Source organism: Phalacrocorax aristotelis, chromosome 2 (assembly GCF_949628215.1).
Source record: "Phalacrocorax aristotelis chromosome 2, bGulAri2.1, whole genome shotgun sequence".
Taxonomy (NCBI): domain Eukaryota; kingdom Metazoa; phylum Chordata; class Aves; order Suliformes; family Phalacrocoracidae; genus Phalacrocorax; species Phalacrocorax aristotelis.
Genome location: NC_134277.1, coordinates 157,124,114 through 157,142,166, shown reverse-complemented (window position 1 = coordinate 157,142,166; position 18,053 = coordinate 157,124,114). Strand labels below are relative to the sequence as shown.

Genomic DNA, 18,053 nt, shown 5'->3' with positions numbered 1-18,053 from the left:
GCTCACGCCCAAAGGGTTAAGACTTGTTTTTTCATGATCTTTAAGTCATAAATATGATTTCCACTTGAAAAGGGAACACCTCATTTAGCAGACACAGTGGCTCTGAAGAGTAATGCAGGGCTTTGACGGAAATTAAAAAAAAAAAAAAAGCAAGGGGAGAAAGCAAAATAACACTTCCAGAAAGTTTTCCGAAGGAAATGAGTAACCACTTGTTATTAAATTATAAATCAGAGTCCTTGGGAAGTGGCATTGTCCGTGGTCTATTTTTAAGAAGAGAACACCCCTGTCACTGGCACAAGGGCTGAACGTGCTGATGGGACGTGTCTGTGGACAGCGGCAGTGTTCACTCGGAGCCATCATCTCAATCCTGTCATTCCCATCACTCATCAGCAACCGAAACAGCACAAAAATAAAGTGGCTTAGAGCAAAAAAATGCACCCAGGACAACAAACAAGGGCTCCTGTTTTCCATGGACGGAGGATGGGAGGAACCACTAGAGACCAAGCAGAGGAACCAGAGACCAAGCAGAGGAACCAGATCCCAAGAGAGTCTTAGGCTTTGCTTTTGTTTTCCGTGTGTGAGGGACGCACACAAAGCCACCAGCAAGCAAATCTGTGTTGACCTCAACGTCCCCGTAGGGGTTCAGGTAACCTTCTACGTGCACTAGCATCCTCTGTGTCCCCAAGATGGGGACACGTTGGGCACGCAGCCATGAGTAAACCCCTCAGCCTCTTTTCCCTGGGGTCTGCCACCGAGACAGGGCTTTCTGAGGCAGCACCTGATGCTGCAGCTCTGCTGATACTGAGCACTTCAAAGGTGTAATTAGCCTCATTTTATCCTGATGAGTCCCAGATTCCTGTGAGACTCATTGACAGGGAATAAGCACACGGTGTCAATGGAAGGGAAGCAGAAGTCAGCATAGCTAGCTGGAGGCTCAGCTACAGGCACAGCCTCAAAACCAGATCGGAGGGACCACAAGCTCTCAGACACCCCACCATCACACAGCAAACCTCCTTGCATACTGGCACAGGGACTATTTTTGGTACCTTGGGCCAGGCCCATCCAAGCATTGCTGAGCCTGAGCCACTGGGTTCAGCTGCAGACCCATGTCCCGGGCACGCTCAAACCAACTCAAAACCACATGTGCACCCCCACACTTTCCAGGCTGCACCAGGAATGAGCAGGAACCTACAACCGGCTCACTGAAATACAGCACACTATGCCTAATTTTACTGTGAGGGTAACTGAGCACTGGCACAACTTGCCCAGGGAGGTTGTGGAGTCTCCACCTGTGGAGATATCCCAAAGCTGTCTGGACGTGGTTGTGGGCAACGAGCTGTAGGCAGCCCTGCTTGGGCTGGGAGGTTGGACCAGATGGCCTCCAAAGGTCCCTTCCAGCTTCACCCACCCTGTGATTCTGTAATTGCAAAGATGTACTGCACTGCAATCCTGCACATTAAATCAGTTTTCACTGACCTGGTGCAAAAAAGACTGTAATTATTCAACTTCTCAACTATTTCTGACATTCTTTCCACAGATGAGGTTTAAGCCTTTTTTTTCCCCTTCCTTTTAATAGGAACACAACCCCACAGTTTGCAGATTATATAACACACACACACATCACTCTTCTAAAACAGCATCTGAAAGCGTTTGTTTGATGATTTTTTTTCCCCTCCCCCCCATAAACCACCACCCTGCTGGTCTCATTCATTGTGCGGCATTTTGCAACGAAACGTAAAAACGGTATTAATCATAGCTCTGAAAAAACACAAACTTATTTTCTGAGGTTTGAAGTAACCATTTGGAAGGAAAACTTCCAGGAGCCAGAGGGACTGACAGGGCTGGAGACTAAAGTCCTTCTTTTCAAAGGCTATGTGTATCCCAATATATCCCTTGGACAGCTGCCCCGAGCCAAAGTTACAATACTTTATTCTTCAGTTCAAGTAGCAAGAAGGAGATTTGGTACAAAATCAGGACAAATACCCAAAGTGAATGGGGAGGTTTAGCGGGCAAATATGTCGTAAATCTAACCAGAGGCTTGAGCTCTAACCACAGCTTTGGTGAGGATCAATGTCTGAAGGCTCAGCTGTCTCTCACCTCCAGGATGCTGCAGGGATTGGGGCCAAAATGACCAGATAAGGGGACCCTCCCTCACAGGCAGCACCCGAGCATCCCGGACCGAGCACTGGCACTCACCCGCAGCAGAATGTTGCTTCAGCAACAGTCAGAAGCACAGAGATCTGTAAAGGTTGTGCCAAAAAAAAAAATAAATCATTATCATCTGTATGTTTTCTGGCCAAACACCATTGGAGAAAGTTACCTTCTACATAAATCAAGCTCTTTGTCCACATCCACAGATTTAGTGCTCCTCGCTTCTCATGGACACAAGGAGGGGCTTCTGCCAAAGACGGAGTTGGGAAAAACCACGAGGCTCTTTTCTACATTAGATGCTTTACCAGAGATTTGCCAAAGGCTTTGGAATCCCTCTGATTCAGAGGTAAAACATTAATAATTTAAACCCTTCCTTTTAAAATAGGAAGGGCACTAAAAGAAACTATTGAAAGAGAAAAACCATCAAGCCCACCACCACATCCAACTCAAACACCAACATTTTCTCTCAAACCCCAAAAGTGGTTTCAATGAGCTGGCAAACGAGGATTTTACCTTTTTCTTACCCATCCTTCCTTGACATTTTCCCCTCTGCCATTAATCTTCCAGGCAAAGCAGTCACCCACAGGGACAGGGCACATTAAGCACCCCATCACAGAAAGTCCCAGGATGCTGCAAGCAGGGGCAGGAATCCTGCAAGCAGTTGCAAAGCATCTCACAGGGCATGGCAAATATTTTGGCTTTATTGTTTTACTAGTAGGATAGGATAGGATAGGATAGGATAGGATAGGATAGGATAGGATAGGATAGGATAGGATAGGATAGGATAGGATAGGATAGTTCAGTTGGAAGGGACCTACAACCATCATCTAGTCTAACTGCAAGTACTTTGTATGAGAAAAGCAAGCAGAGAGAGAAAGAAAATAATCGATGATGGATCCTTTTTTTTTTTTCCTTTTTTTAATCAATAATCCCAGACTCTTGTGTGCGGTGAAGTTCCCTGCTTATTCAAAGCACACATGCCTCTGCCCATCTCGGCAACTGATACCATTTCTTATCAGCACGTTTCATTCTTTCCCATTCTTGCAAGACCACTGCAAGGTAAAAAAAGGATTTTATCTTCATATTTAAGAGGCAAAAAAGGCTGACAGGGATAGGTCCACCTCACTATCGAGGCTTTTGCAAGAGCAGGAACAATGTGGCAACCCAAGATCTAGTGTTGTCTACACCAGCCCCGCTGGCAACCCCAGCTCCTTTGTCAGCAGCCAGCCCAGGCGCAAGCTGCTGCCCTGGTATTGAGGTGGCCAGATAAAACCACACTCTCAGAGACACATCCCCCTCTTCCACACAGATGTACGTACTTCAGATGACCAGTCCAAATTTGCAAAGAAAGACGTGTAGGGCCAGGGAATATTACTCATTTACTCCGTACCATGGCTCCTCTTGGGCACCCAGCTCAACCAGCCAAGCTGAGGAAGACCTTTGCAGCCATGTAAACACTGGAAGAGTGCAACATCATGCCTCGGCAAAGGATGCTTAAATACATCCCTTTCTTGAGGAAAAAAGAAAGAGGAGGAATAGCTATTCAAAACCTCCGTGCCAGCCAATCCAGTGATCGAGTGCCACTCTCCAATAGCTTTTTTAGACAGTCATGAACTTTAAATTTATTTTGTCTCCTGCTCCTGGCAGCTCCTAAACAGTGTGAGCTAAATATTTACAGAAGAGTCACTGTTTGTTTAAGTTTCAGTCCATACTCACTGAGGTCCAATATGCCCAGATCCTGAAATGACAGCTGATTACAGAAGAGCCTGAAAACACGGCAGAGGGGACCCTGACGCTTACCAGACTTTTCATCTGGACACTTTCTCCAGTGGCTGTTTTGGGGCACCTTTCCCAGCTTCTTTCAAAAGAAAAGCAACGGCAGCTCCTGCCAGCCAAGGGCCATGTTTCACCAGATGCTCTGGCACAGGCCTGCTCAGTGCCACAGAGCCTCAGGTTCTGGGGAGCCCCCGACACGCTCCAGAGCCCACTCCTCCCCGAGTCGCAGCGAGGGGGCTGGATGGCTTCTGGAAATGCAACTCAAGCCCCTGCACACCGTGTACCAAGGCAGGCCGCAAACACCATTGAGCCCATGCAACCAACCTGCCGCAGGTGGGGCACAGCATGGTGTCATTCCAGCCCAGCGAGTCTCACCCCGACCTGCCCCTTTTGTCTCTCCTGGGTTCAGCAACAGCTTTTCCAATTTACCATAGCATCCACTCCCATGGCACAACAAAGTCCTCCCATGTCTTACCAAATAACTGAGGATACCCAAACTTTTTGGCTAACTGGACAACCCGTCAGAAGTTGAAAAGACATCTGTATGTGCCAATATGCTTCTGCTAAAAGCTAGCTGAGTCCAACAAGCCATGCTGCAGAGGATGACAGCACCTTCTTGCATGTCATAGTACACAGCTTTATGAGTGAGCCAAGAAAAAAATTAGACCATGCTTCAGACACAGCAATTTCCATTTATTCATCTCATAGCCACATGTGGGCCCAGCTAAACACTCCTTAGAGCCTTCCATTTGGGGTATAACTGGAGATTCATCACCACGAAGGTGCACATGAGAGCCGAGGTGATCGAGCAGGCCTAGTGCCATGACGGTATGCTCTTGATAGAGCATCTCACCCTGTAGATGTTCAGCATTCAGCTTTGCAAGCTCCCAGAGAAAGAGCAGAAGCAGGGAGACACCACTGAAGCAAACACACTCCTCAGCATCTTCTGCTCAAGGATGGAAACTCCCTTCGTTTTTATGTTTCCACGTAAAGTTCCATCGTAAGGAACTGAGCAGAAGGTGCTTATTCACCTCAGATGGGTGAGTGGCTTTTCCGGCTTTGCCTGAGTTCAGCAACTTCAAACCCAGCACCTGATTTGAAAGGCCCCTTGGATGAGCGCACATTGCTGAAGAACTCAAAAGCACCAACAACAGCTATTGCTGTGCTCCTCCCATCAAAATAAACTCTCATTCAGTGCTGCAGCAAGGTGGGACTCAGCAACATTGCTCTGTCCTAGCGTTCTCTGGAGAACGACAGGACCCATTCTCACCCTGCACAGGGTGTTTCAAGGCTTTTCGCCCCAGTAAAACAGAAAACATGGTGTCAAGCAAGAGGATGACTTCTGTCATCAGGTGGGTCTCAAGGTCAGGTTTGCACGCTGCCATCATTAGGAGTCTTGATATGCAGCGTGAAGGCCCTTGCATGGATGAAGAACCCAACCGGAAAATGGCCGTGCCAGTGCCATGGGTGCACGTGCTACCCGCCCTCCTCCTGACCCGTGTTTTCCATCCGGGCGTGCCTACGCGCACGCACACAGGAAAGCGCCTCATGGAGTTCTATGGATGTGCTTGTACGTACATGCGCATGAATATGCATGAGTACCCAGCCCCACCACAAGCAAGCCATGCTGACAGATGAGATTAAAGAGAAGACTGCAACATGGAGGAAGCTGGAAATAATGACAAGCACTTTCATCAGTAAAACCCCAATTACCCAGCCTGTACATAACCTCTCATCTCTATGGAGCTCGCAAAGCTACTTATTACAGAGATGCCTTGACCATAATTGGACTTTTAGAGAAAGGAGAGGAGCTGCCCCAGCTTTCCCATGTTTTATTTCTCCAGGTCCTGGGGGAGAGACCTGTTGTCAGAAGCGCATGCCTCACCACGCACACCACCACAACTGGTGGGTCCACTGGAGCCACTCGTGACCGGCAGGTTGAAGGCACAAACCTATGACCAAGGAGACTTCAAAACAGCAGCTGATCTCCACCAGCATAATCCACACCATTAACACCATGGCGACAGCTTTACTGATTCTTCATGGAAGACAGACACAGATACTTCGTGGAAGAAAGTAAAATTTTACTGGGGCACAGAAGAGAGACACTTTTCTATTGTAATTCACCTGGTCCAAAAAAAAAAAAAAAAAGAAGAAAAAAACTATATACAGCCCCCCCTTTTTTCCCTTTTACATAAATATTGGATCTGAGCACTTTATGCTCTTAAGAAGTTAAAAATAGGAAATAATATGAAGTCTATGTGCTGCATCTTTTATCAAAGCCTTTTATGAACATCAAAAACAGCTCCTCTGCGCTCTTTTATACTTTTCTGCCGTCACTCACAATTCATAAAAGAGGACTACAGAGATACAACGGGTAAAGCACTTCCCAGCACTGTCACAGAGAGCTGGGAACAAAAAACAGCTTTTCCTCAAAGCTCTGAAATCTAAGAGCAATTTTATGATATAATGTCACTTTTAGCACAAGAGATGAATAATGGATATTCAAAATATAATAATACTTTCACAAGTAAACAATGCTTTGCAGTGTCAAAGCTCTTCAGCAGCACTGTCAAGGCTTTGCAGAAGGATTGACAGTGCAATCAGCGTAACACCACCAAGAAGCAAACACTGCGAGAATAAACACATGTTTAACCAAAAGGCAGGGTCTCCCTGGCCAAACTCCATCTGTTTTCTCTAGAGACACACATTCAGATCCTCTCTGTAAAAAAGGGGAGGTCTGGAGATTAACAAGATGAACCAGAAACTCTTTACGTATAAACTTGACTTTGACCCTGCCATCTCTCAGAGACCTGTGATAAATCCAAACCTCCCCTCTATCTGTATGACGAGAGCACCTACACTCACCTATATTCAAGAGACATGAGCATTAATTAACTTCAACATTTAAAAAAAAACCACATTTCAAAGACAGTAGCTGCTAGAATATTCATGAATCTTTCCCAGCCTGTTTACATACCTGGATATGGAGCAAATCCCCCAGCAAAATCCACAGCAAACCTAAGTGCACCATTTAGCTGTTCAGCATCTTTTCCACAGAAGACAGATTCCATAACTTGCAGTCACCCCTGGTTTTTTTCCTGCCTTGCACAGTAAGAGTTAGGAATTCCAAGGGAGGAAGTGATAAGCTCATGATAAAAAAAATTCCAGCAAACTTTCAGCATTATCCTAAGCAAAAAAGAATTTCCTCCTTAGTCATCCATAGGCTGGGTAAGCCAGCTCCCCCATGAATTACAGAAGAGCAGAGAAAAGTGCTTATCTGGGAGGTTACTTCCCTTCCTACTACCTCAGTATTTAATTTTCAAGTAGGGCAAAGGTCAAATGAAAACCACCTGACACTGATGTAAATACAGCCCTGGATAAAACTGCACAGGGACCCCAGCAGAAAGAGTTGCTCCTTGCAAAAAGCTTAATGAAAACCGAACAATGGTGCCAGCAGGGAGGGTTTGCTACAGGGATGCTGCCAACCGCCAGGAGGGCACCTCCATGCTGCAGAGGTGGCCGAGCCGAATGGTAGTGACAGCCCCTGTGGCCTGTGGGGAGCCGGGGCACCGTGGGGGTCCCAGCATCGCTTAGCGACCCAGTAAATGGCCCCAGCACTCCCCTTTGGCCAGGAAAACTGGGGTGTCAAGCCCGGGCTGGAGTGGGACCTCTCGCCTGAACAATGGGCAGGAGTCCACCTTCCAGAGGCCCCAGGGCTGCGATGTATCTGTGCCTCATTCCCCAACTTATCCATGATAACCTATACAAAAATACATAGGTTTTTTTATTGCACAGCAGTAGAGCGCATGCTCAGGTCTCCTTTTTGCTCCTGGAGCCTCGGGTGTCTCATTCGACCTCCTGGCTTTGATGCTGCAAAGGCAAAAAGGAGGCAGCACAACGATGGTTTCCTGCAAAAGCAGAGCCACTAAAACCACAGGATCACCAAAATATATACAGGGGAAAGCCAGGAGGATGGGTGCAAGATTTGTTTCCAGATCAAGAAACAACCTCAGAATAAAAAACTACCCAAAACAGTATTTTTTGTTTTTGAACTGGGCTCCATGCCACAGGATCAGAAGATTGGGCAGATGCCCTCCCTTGGTGGCAGGCTGGCACGGTGGTGGCTGGGTGGCAGTTTTTGTCTGCTGCCCAAAATCAGCAACCAGACCAGCTTAATTACAGACTCTTCAGATCACGTCCCATTCACGGCTTCAAGACAGTGCAATCCTGCTGCCTTTACTGAACGGCCCCTCCGAGGGCCTCTCGCAGCCTTGGGATGCCAGCCAGCTTCAGAAGCTTTCCATTTTCGTGGCATGAGACAAATTTCACTACAAGTTCCTCAATATTAATCCATATAATGCCGCTCAGCAGAAAGGAGCCCAAGAAAGCAGCCTGTCGACACTTCCAGCTCTGCAGAACCCCTCAAAGCAACGTAAAAGATTCAGGAGCCGAGCGGATATTGTGGCTTTGCTGGCTTTAGCAATGACATGTCTTGTGATAGTTCACTGCTTCTTTGCAACCTGAAGCAGCACAGTAAGTCAGCAGATAGTTAAGTATTTACTGTGCATAGTAAGTCACCACCTGCAGATGCAGGCGCCCATGGAAAAAGCAAAGATCACACATTAATAAAGATCTTTATTCTGAAAGCAACGACTGTGATGCTTTAGTCGAGCCAAGTAACATATCAAAGTGATAAGTAGAGGCCCATTTAACACATATTAGCAGGATTATTTCAGACCTTTAAAAATATTTATTTATAGAAATAGAAATAAATAGAAATAAGGTCTCATGTATCCCCAGTTAGATGATCTGCAAAGAGGGCACAAAGTTTGGGTACGAATGGCACACGCCGAGATGCTGTCAGCAAGCGCCCCAAGAGAAGGGTAGATCTAAGGAGCGAAAACACACACTGCAAAAAGGGGACAAAGGGTTTAGCACAGCCTAAGAACCGAGATACACAATTAGTTTGCTTCACTCAAGCTGGCTCTCACCGCTGCCTGTCGAGCAAAAGCCAGCATACTCCAAACCGCAGTCCTGGGCTCAACAGCAGCAGGATGAGCACAGGCCCATCAGCATCCCTCACCCTGAGCACACTCTCCTCCAACCCACCCCAGGCAGGACAGGGAAAGAAAGATTGAAGCAAAATTTCAGCATCAGCAGCTTCAGCACTTTTCCTGAGCAGAGGAAGAAGCCAATCCAAAGATTCAGCTGTAAATATTTTAAAAGTGGCAATTGCACACTAGGCAGCCAAGGTAAGAAACTTTAAAAGCACTTACTTGCATTTGCTGCCCCCAACCTTTACAATTCCAGCCTGCTGAAGTGGTAAGGTAGGTTGCCCACAAACTGAAAGCTAAAACTAGTTTCAGACCCAATTCCAGAGAATTGGGTGTAATTTTAGAAACAGGAAACCATCAAGCAAGACACAGCATCTGTAGATTAAATCCTCTTCCTTTGCCAGGCTTTGATACATTCGACTCACAAAACCATACAGAAAGTAAGACTCCCTAAAAAAAGCTTTATTGTCAAATTTATTTTATAGCTTTGAGGTTACTGTTTTTCCCTTAAACCAATAAATACTTGCAATTCCTTTATTTGCTGCCAGCTGGGGAGAGATTTGAAAACTTCTGCAAACCTGCAATTTCAGTGCTTGTCTGTGCTGGGCACTAAAAAATTCCTCTCAGGTGAGAGTGAGAGGGGTTAGTTATGACAAGAACATCCCTGCAATATGGCAGGGCTGCTTTTTGCTGTCATCCAACCATCGTTAATACTGACTTAGACCATCCGTGATTTTTATAATCAGTTATGTGCTTTTGAAACACAAAACCAAATATAGTACCTTCAAAAGCAGCCAAACTGGAGCTTTCGGTTTGTTTTTTTATTTAATAATATGCATCTGTCCACAGACCTACCCCCGAAAGGACATTTTGACCCAATGCTCTGCACCCTGACTGAAAGGCTTTGCTATTTTACCAGCAGTATTTTAAATGCTGATGGGGTTCATCATTTAACTAGCACCCAGGGAGGTACCTAGCAGCCCCCCAGCCCGGACAGTCACACTGACTGAGGGAAAAGCCCTTAAATTACCCTCCCTTTGAAGCTGCACCACATTTGCGCAGGATGAGACTGGCTCTGTACAAACCCCAAGATTATTTTTCTTCCCCATAAAAGACAGCTGTAAATTTGCAACTGAAACATCATTCTTTGCCAAGCCCTAAACCCCGGGGCACCCCCAGGTACCAGCGGGCTCTCCGGTTCCTGCAAGGCCTTGTGTGACTCCCTTTGCAAGGGACAGTGCAGAACACAAGATTCGGGGTACATCTACCATGGCTTTTCTCCTTGCTCGGTGTCAGCGCAGACCCAGGCAACACAGAGGGCAAGCACTGCCGGGGCTGCTTTAGGTTACCCAGGTAATGGGCAGGTTTTGTTCGGTCTCCAAACAGGTATCTCCAGAAGCACCAAAGCAACTGCACCGCTGGAGCAGAGCAACTGATATCCCTGTTTCTGTGGTGACCTTGAGCACTGCTTGCACTCCAGAACTGTAGCCAACGCCCCTTCTCATACTCAAGATCCATGAAGAAATCTGTGTACAAGTGGTGATTACCCCTTTTGTGGCTCTCTAAACAGGAGGAAAGCCAAGGAACTCCCTCGCATCAAATTATAGAGATGCTCTTCCTAAAAGATTGAGCAACAAGGATTAGGAGGTCCAAAATACATTTTGCACATACACTCCAAGTCTTCTAAAGGTGTTCAGAGCTCTAATTAGGGTTTTTTTTTCCCCGCCAGAAGGAAAGCCCAAGCTCCTAGTTACATAAAAAAGATAAAGGTCATTCCACCGCAATGCACTGGTGACAAGGGACCTTTTCACATCTTACGGGAACAAGCGGAGATCTGGTTTGTAATGTCTTTATCAAACAGCTGGCCGCAAAAAAAAACCAAACCCAAACAAAAAAAGGACTTCAGATACCAATGATGTTTGCTTCAATTGTAGATAAAAAGCTCACACTGCCAGTAATGCTTCTTTCTTAGGTGCCTCAGAAGTCGTTAGGAGCTAGTTAATAAAACACCAGGAATTCTGATGATGGGAAAGCTGTGTTCTGTATACCTGAGAGAGAAAAAGGGGCTGAACAACCTTCCTGATCAACACACACAGTGGGACTTGCCCACCTGTGAAAGTTAATTCAGATTATGGAAGGAAAACTTGTATCTCCAAATGAAGGGCTGAGACCCCAGCCAAAGACACACCCATATCCTGGATTTTTTAGTCACTTCTTCATTCGGTGCACAGGATCAGGAGGCTGTGCGCAAAGTCCTCGCCGGGGCTGCTCTACAGTGTCACCCACCCACCTGCTCACCCAGGGCCGGATCCTGCGCAGACCAGCTATGCCTTCCCTCTGGCTCCACCAGCAGAAGACCCAGCAGGGCTGGGAGGACAGTGGGATCCCAGGATGTCCAAGCTATCAGAAAGCCCAGCCAGGGGCATCTCAGCGGGTGATCCCAGCTCTGCTGCCCAACACACAGCAATGAACCAAACCTGAGCTGCAAACCAGCATTTTGTGGCAGACATAAATGTGTGGAGTTTGGCTTGGTGAGCCCAGGTGAATCTCAGCAGCCTTTATTTGGGCTTAGTAAATTGATTCTAAGTGCTGAAGGACAAAAAGCTAGGGCAGAAGAGAAAACCTAAATCCCACTGTACGTGACATTATCACCTTTCACATGTGGACCCAAGCAAACGAATAATATTATTTGGTGACTTCACCAGAGGAACAGATGGAGTCACTGGAGGAGTCAGCTGCAGAATATAGATTTCCTAACTGCCCTTCTTCTCTCTCCTGGCCATCAGAGAAAGCCTTCAGATGTAACACAACTATTTTTCAGCCCATTTTCTACATCATTTGAGCCAGCCTGCAGCATGTTGAGTGAACAAAGCAGGAGCACAGTTTAGTGGGGGGAAGTCAAACACTGAATGTCCCAGTCCCAGGGGATGCCTCTGCAGCAGAGCACAAAGCCCAGGCAAGGAACGCCAGGGATCTCCACCCTCCCTGAGGGGTGGGATCCTGCAGATGCCGCTGGGCTGAGCCTCCAGGCAGTCCTCCTGGAGAAGGTCCTGTCTTGGCACATGACCATGTTGCACGGGGGTTGACTGCCAACCATCCCCACCAACCTGGCACAATGCTTTTTTTTATACCTACCGTGTCCAAATCCCTGTGGTTAATTCTAGCCTCTCTTACAGGCACAGCAAATGCTTGAATTTCCTGCTAGTTAAAGCAAAGAACCTTTTTATCCTCAATCTTTGTCTACCATCTCCATTTGGCCTACGGGTCACAGTCAAATTCAAGAGCGAGGCAACCGATTTTGTTTCCCCTGAACATGCTCTACCCCCCGTTTCCTTCCTTTAATCTGATGTGAAATTGCGCTTACAAAGCAAGAAGATGAGACTTGTAATGCTTCACAAATGCTGGTGGGAATGCAGAATAAATGTATAGCAAAGCATTTTCAGCCCCTTCCCCTGGGCACCTCCTCTTTGTATAGTAAAAATAGATAAGTTAAGCTAGATTCAGAGAGCTAACTTTTTCTCTGTCCTGTAGAAGGAACGATCTGTTCACCAGCACACATGAGCAGATTCAACCAAAACTAGCGCAACTGCCAAAAAGGATGATTTTCACAGCAAACTGATACCCACAGAGCCCAACACAATGATCCGGTTCTGGTATTAGAGAAAATGGAAAAAAACAAAACTCATCACCTTCACAAAAACATCTAACTCATTGTAAATGACTGTAAAAATTGTAAATTTGGTTGTTATCACTACAGCTATTGAGTTATCCATGTCTACACAGAATAGGAATAGGTTTAATTTTAAAATTTAAAGACATCTCCTTTTTATTGGGATAAATCAACCTTAAAATGACGCTCCTCAGCAGAAATACTGTTAAATTAAGAAGAGGAAAAATGGATTAAACACTTGCGTCATCTCCTTTGAAACCAGATGATGAAGCCTGATAAGCTGATCCATACACGGCTGGTGCCAGCTGTGGGTTACAAACACAGCAGGCAGCTGCCCAAGAGTCCGGGGCAATCCAGGAGGAGGAATGAGGAGCAGCAGATATGAGCACCTCCATCCCTCTCCTCAGATGCGAGGCTCAGGTTGGGCATCACAACCTTCAGGAGAAGCTGACCCCACCGCTCCACACAAACCTACACCTCAAATTGGGTCTGTGTCCTAATGAAGAAAAGCCACCTTCAGCTTCAGAGCATGGCACCAAGGACTTTGGAAGGTCTCACTTTTAGCAAAAGCTAGTAAGAAAACAGAATGATTGAACACCTAAAGATCAGGAAAGCAAACTGGTTAGTGAATGAGAAAACCATCTACATACCTGCTGGACATGAGTGCTGCTGCACTGGAAAAGGTCTGGGAGAAGAAAAAATATCCTTCTGCTGGGTAAAGCAATGGCTCCATCTTGATAAAACGCAAGGGGAGGTATTCCAGTAAGCGACTGGTTTCCTATAATCCTCAGGACAGAGAGGCTTCTTTCCCAAATGACACAAGGTGACCCAGAAAAAAACAGGGTAAAAAAACACAGTAGGAACTTCCAGATGCTTTTATCCACAGCCAACATTCTCCAGAGGGTTTTGGGGGTCCATACATCCCATGATCCTAAAAATCCTTGGGAGCTACTGAAAATACCACGCTGCCGGGCTCCTCCAAACGTTACTCCAGACTGGTGGGAAGCGTGGGGCTGGGACCTTCAGAGAGAGGAAAGGGACAGGCTGTTACACGACAGCTCCCACCATGCTGGACGAGGTTTACTCCCATGCAAACTCATATCTTTTGATTTATTTTTGCACAGTAGGAAGGTTTTGGATGGTTTTTTTTTCCTTTTTTCTTTCTTTTCAGTTTGTGTGGTTTATTTAAATGAATGTCACACCGAGCATAGGCACACTATGGGGCCATCACCTCCAGATGCCGCACAGGTGCCAGGTGATGTGAGAGGAGGACGACAACCCAGAAATTGGAAAAAGTTCTCACCTAACCAACATCTCCTTCCAAAACCCTCTTCCTTTTTTTTTTGGTCAGAGGAAAGGAGACAGTTTTCCTTCCCTCTCTTTTTTTTCCAACCTTCCTACACCTAATGAGGTGTTTTCTCCACCAGGGAAGAGGAGGACAGAACAGGCTGTAAGGTGGCAGGCCAGCAGGACTAACTACCTTCCTGATTTCTGAGGAAAATGTCCATCCACCATCAGGAGAATCCCACCAAGGTCTGGCCCAATCCATTAGCGGGCTCCTACCCACAACATCACAGAAACACGCAGCTCTCGAGAACAACCACCCTCTTTGACCTCCTACCAGGCAGACCCACGCTTCCCACCTCTTAAGTTCAAAGAAAATAAACACATCCCAGCAAAGTGGCTCAAAATACCCAGGGAATTAGTCATAAAGGTTCTAGTATCTGATGTATATAAAACAATCATAATCTGGGGAAGTTTGAGGGTTGGGTTTTTTTTTTAATCTGATCTTACTAATTGTGCTGGGAATAGAGTTACTGGGATTTTTGTTTGTTATTTCAAGATATGAAAACTGTCGCACAAACACAGGCAATTGCCAGACCCGGAAATAATGCCTAGCAAGCACTGAAAGGAAACACAAATGGCTTTTTGCTCAACGCTACTTTCTCGTTCATCTGTAATAAAAACAGCAGAGAACAGCTGAGAGCCAACAGGCTTTTTTTGCACTTTGTTTAGCTGCAGCAGCACAGGAAGGTGATATCACTGTGTAATGTAACCAAGCAAAGGAGTAATGAAAGTGCAAGCAAATAGATCAAATAGCACAGGGTTAAATAAAAGGTGTGATAATCATTTGTTCCGCTAATTGTGTCAATAAAGTCCTATCTATCCTCAAATAGCGGAAACGTCACCAGCTATCAAAAAAACAAAAAATCAAGTGAATAATTAAATGTAAAAACCCCATCATTTTTTCCCCAGATGCTCTCTTTAAGGGGTTGATTAGGAGAATCATGTGTTTATTTTAGATAAAATTCCACTGACTTTGATCATGTTTAAATCACCTCAAGTACAAAACCTTCTTTGAATCAAACCTTTTTCCTCCCTTGGGAAAACAACAAAAATTGCCTTCTCTGCAGCAAAAATGCAGCCTTACCGCAACCCAAGCTAACCTGGTTCACGATGCCACCAGCGGGACTGGATGACACCGTAGTCCATGAAAATCCAGTCTCTTTGCAATGTCTTTGGCTTGTTAACTACAACACCCAGCACGCAAGTCAGTGCAAGACCGCTGGAAGTCTGTAGACAGGCTCACAGATGGAGTTGCAGTTGAAGTCTGCTAATTCATGGAAAAAGAAACCGGAATTGCCTTGCCCTTGCTACTAGCTTTTTCCACTGACAAGGAGAGTTAGGAAATGAAATATTCCCTAAACTCCCTCCCATTAAATGAACCAAAGCTGGAGAAGGTCTGACCTAAACTCCTAAACTGATGAAAACATTTTGGAAAAAGACTTGAATCCCCCAAAATAACTCCCGCCCCACCAATTACACAGCAAACCTCAGCAATTTTGATGACTATATGACACTCAAAATGCCTGTAAAAACTATTTCTCTACTGCAAGAACACCTGGTAAAATCCTTGAGCTAACAGTCTTCTCTATAAACCAATTACCTGTAAAATATGAGCATGCAAACAGAGATAAATCTCTGTCACCAGCAAAATGAGCCTTGCCCCATAGGTCCAGCCCCTCGTCACACCGTGCCCAAAGCAGCAGCAGGGCTTTTTGTCCCAGCTCCACCACGGATGTGTCAATATGTACTTTGCTCACTTCTCCTGGGAGACGAGCCCAACGATCCTCACCGTCCAATGAGCAAAACCATAATTTTCTTGTTTTCTTCCTTTTCTTATATACCACACCACTCACATCACTCCCATCACCTGCCTATAAGCCCAGCTGGCTGGCAGCAGGACAAAGCGCTATGGAAGTGCTCAGTGACCAGCATCTTGCACGTGTTGTTTTTACATAAACATATGGGCTTTTCTAGCCAGGTTGTAAGGGTTGGGACAACTGATGAACCAATTGTGGATGACTAATGTTCATTTTTAGCATCTTCCTTCACAGTATGGAGGATCCTCAGCACCTTCCACACCTGGACATAAGAAGATACTGTCTCAGTACTTCGCAGTTTAGGATGCAGATGAAGTTCAAACTCTTGCACCCAGGAGAGATGCTGAAGTCAATTTCCAGTTCCTTGGACTCTACCCTTAAAAAGCCCCGGGTCATTAAGGCTAAGCATTCTGCCTGCTATGGAGATCCGAGCTCCCCCTCCAGCTCACTGTACTCCAGGCTCTCAGCAGCTTTCTGCTTCCCCCTGAAATCAGAGGGTATTCCTTGCAGACTGCCTATGAGTATTGCCTAACACCAACAGTTTATGTCTTGCCCTAAATATCTTCCTGAAGGTCATGTGGTAGGTTGGCAGCAAACCCCTGAAGAACATCCAGATTTTGCAAGTCATGAGCCAGCACTTGAAAAACACATTCATCCTCCCCATCCCTTGATGAGGAATTACTCTCTTACTCATACACAACAAGGGTTCAATCACCCACACAAAGAAACACAATGCACTGAGCACGCGTCCAGCTCCGAGCAAATAAGAGAACTGCCTCAGCACAGAGAGCAGCGCTCTGAGCCCAGGGCTCCTCTCCAAGGGCAGCAAGAACAAGTCAACATGAGCTGAAGGAAACCAGCAGCAAGCACGGTGTGCCCTGCTTCAGAGAGCCCCCGAGTGATTAACAGCCACATGAAAAAAGCTACGAGACTCATTGCTAATTAGCTAAGAAATACAGGGGGAAGGAGAGAAGAATAAGGAGTTCCACCTGTTAAATGCTGGCCCTTAAAAGAGTCCCAAGTGCAATGGCTCATTTTAAAAAAACAAAGGGTATTTTCTGTGCCTGTATTTTTTGTTTTAGGGAAAGGGCTGTTTTTCCACTTCAGCATGTTCATTACAACCCAGCCATGTGAGTTAAGTGCAGTAAGGGACCTGTTAAACCTCATGATCTGCCGTAGTAGGCTCCAGCAGTGACTTTATGATGGGCAAGAATGCATTTGCCTCTGCTGCTCTATCCACTAGGCACTGCAGGTGGTGTATGCTCAGCTCACCAACGCCAAAATCCCTCCTAAACACAAGGTGAACATCCCAAAATGGTTTCATTACATCCCCATGCAGAAGAACACTTCCAGGTGCAGAGACTGTTTATCAAAGTCAATGCTACCCAGCAGAGGAAGGAAAAAACAAAAAAAAAACCAAAACCCAATTTTGCTATTTTGCTACAAAATCTCCAGTTTGTTTTATGTGAACAGTTGCATATGTATTTTCTGAAAGGCAGCAGTTCACTATAGTGGGTATCCCAGCTACCATGGGGGAATGGTTTACTCCTGTTTAGTGAGCCAAAGCAGGCTCAGCACCAGTGCTGGTGGAAGGAGGAGGGCAGGATCAAGCCCAGACTGACCTCTGCAATAACATCCAGCTATTGAATCAGCTCAAGCTATCTCCAAAACCTCTCCTTGGCTGTCACCTCTTTAGGGGTATTCAGGTCAACAGGACTCATGTTTTGTATCAGTGAGGAAACATGAACTTGTTTACTTTATGGAGTCATGGGAGGATACCATTAACAGTCTCTTCTACCATGTGCCTATAATATTTACGTCCTTGGAACAGAGATATAAACAAAACCCTAAAAACAAAATATTCCCCAGTGCCCCCTGCCAAAAAAAAAAACCAAAAAAGTCTGCTGCTCCTTTTCCTCCTCACTCAGCAACACCAAGTTCTTGGAGTAACCTGACTGCTTTTGAGGGCTTCACGAGCCTGGCCAACAGCCACATCCCAGACAGTCTCTAGAGCTACAGCTTTTGCTCCTAGACCAGAAAAAGCAGCTATGGCTGGGACATGATTAATGAGGGAAGGGAACTTCAGAGACGCTCCACCAGCCTGTGACCAGGTGAAGACACATGCACACCTGAACAGCAGTGCAAACCAGGAGAAGACCATTACAGTTTCCTCATTAACCCCAAGAGTTGGTAAACTTACATCAGTCTGAGATACTCTCTGTAACACAATCCACT

The 18,053-nt window shown here is 46.0% G+C and overlaps 1 long non-coding RNA gene across 2 annotated transcripts in view; it reads right to left on the bottom strand.

Moving 5' to 3' along the window:
• The window catches only part of LOC142053747 (uncharacterized), a 161,299-nt gene that overhangs the window by 107,253 nt on the left and 35,993 nt on the right, over positions 1–18,053 (bottom strand). For both annotated transcript variants that reach the window (XR_012659310.1, XR_012659311.1), the window contains exon 2: positions 13,305–13,674. This is a non-coding gene — a long non-coding RNA (uncharacterized LOC142053747). The remainder of the gene's footprint in view (positions 1–13,304; positions 13,675–18,053) is intronic.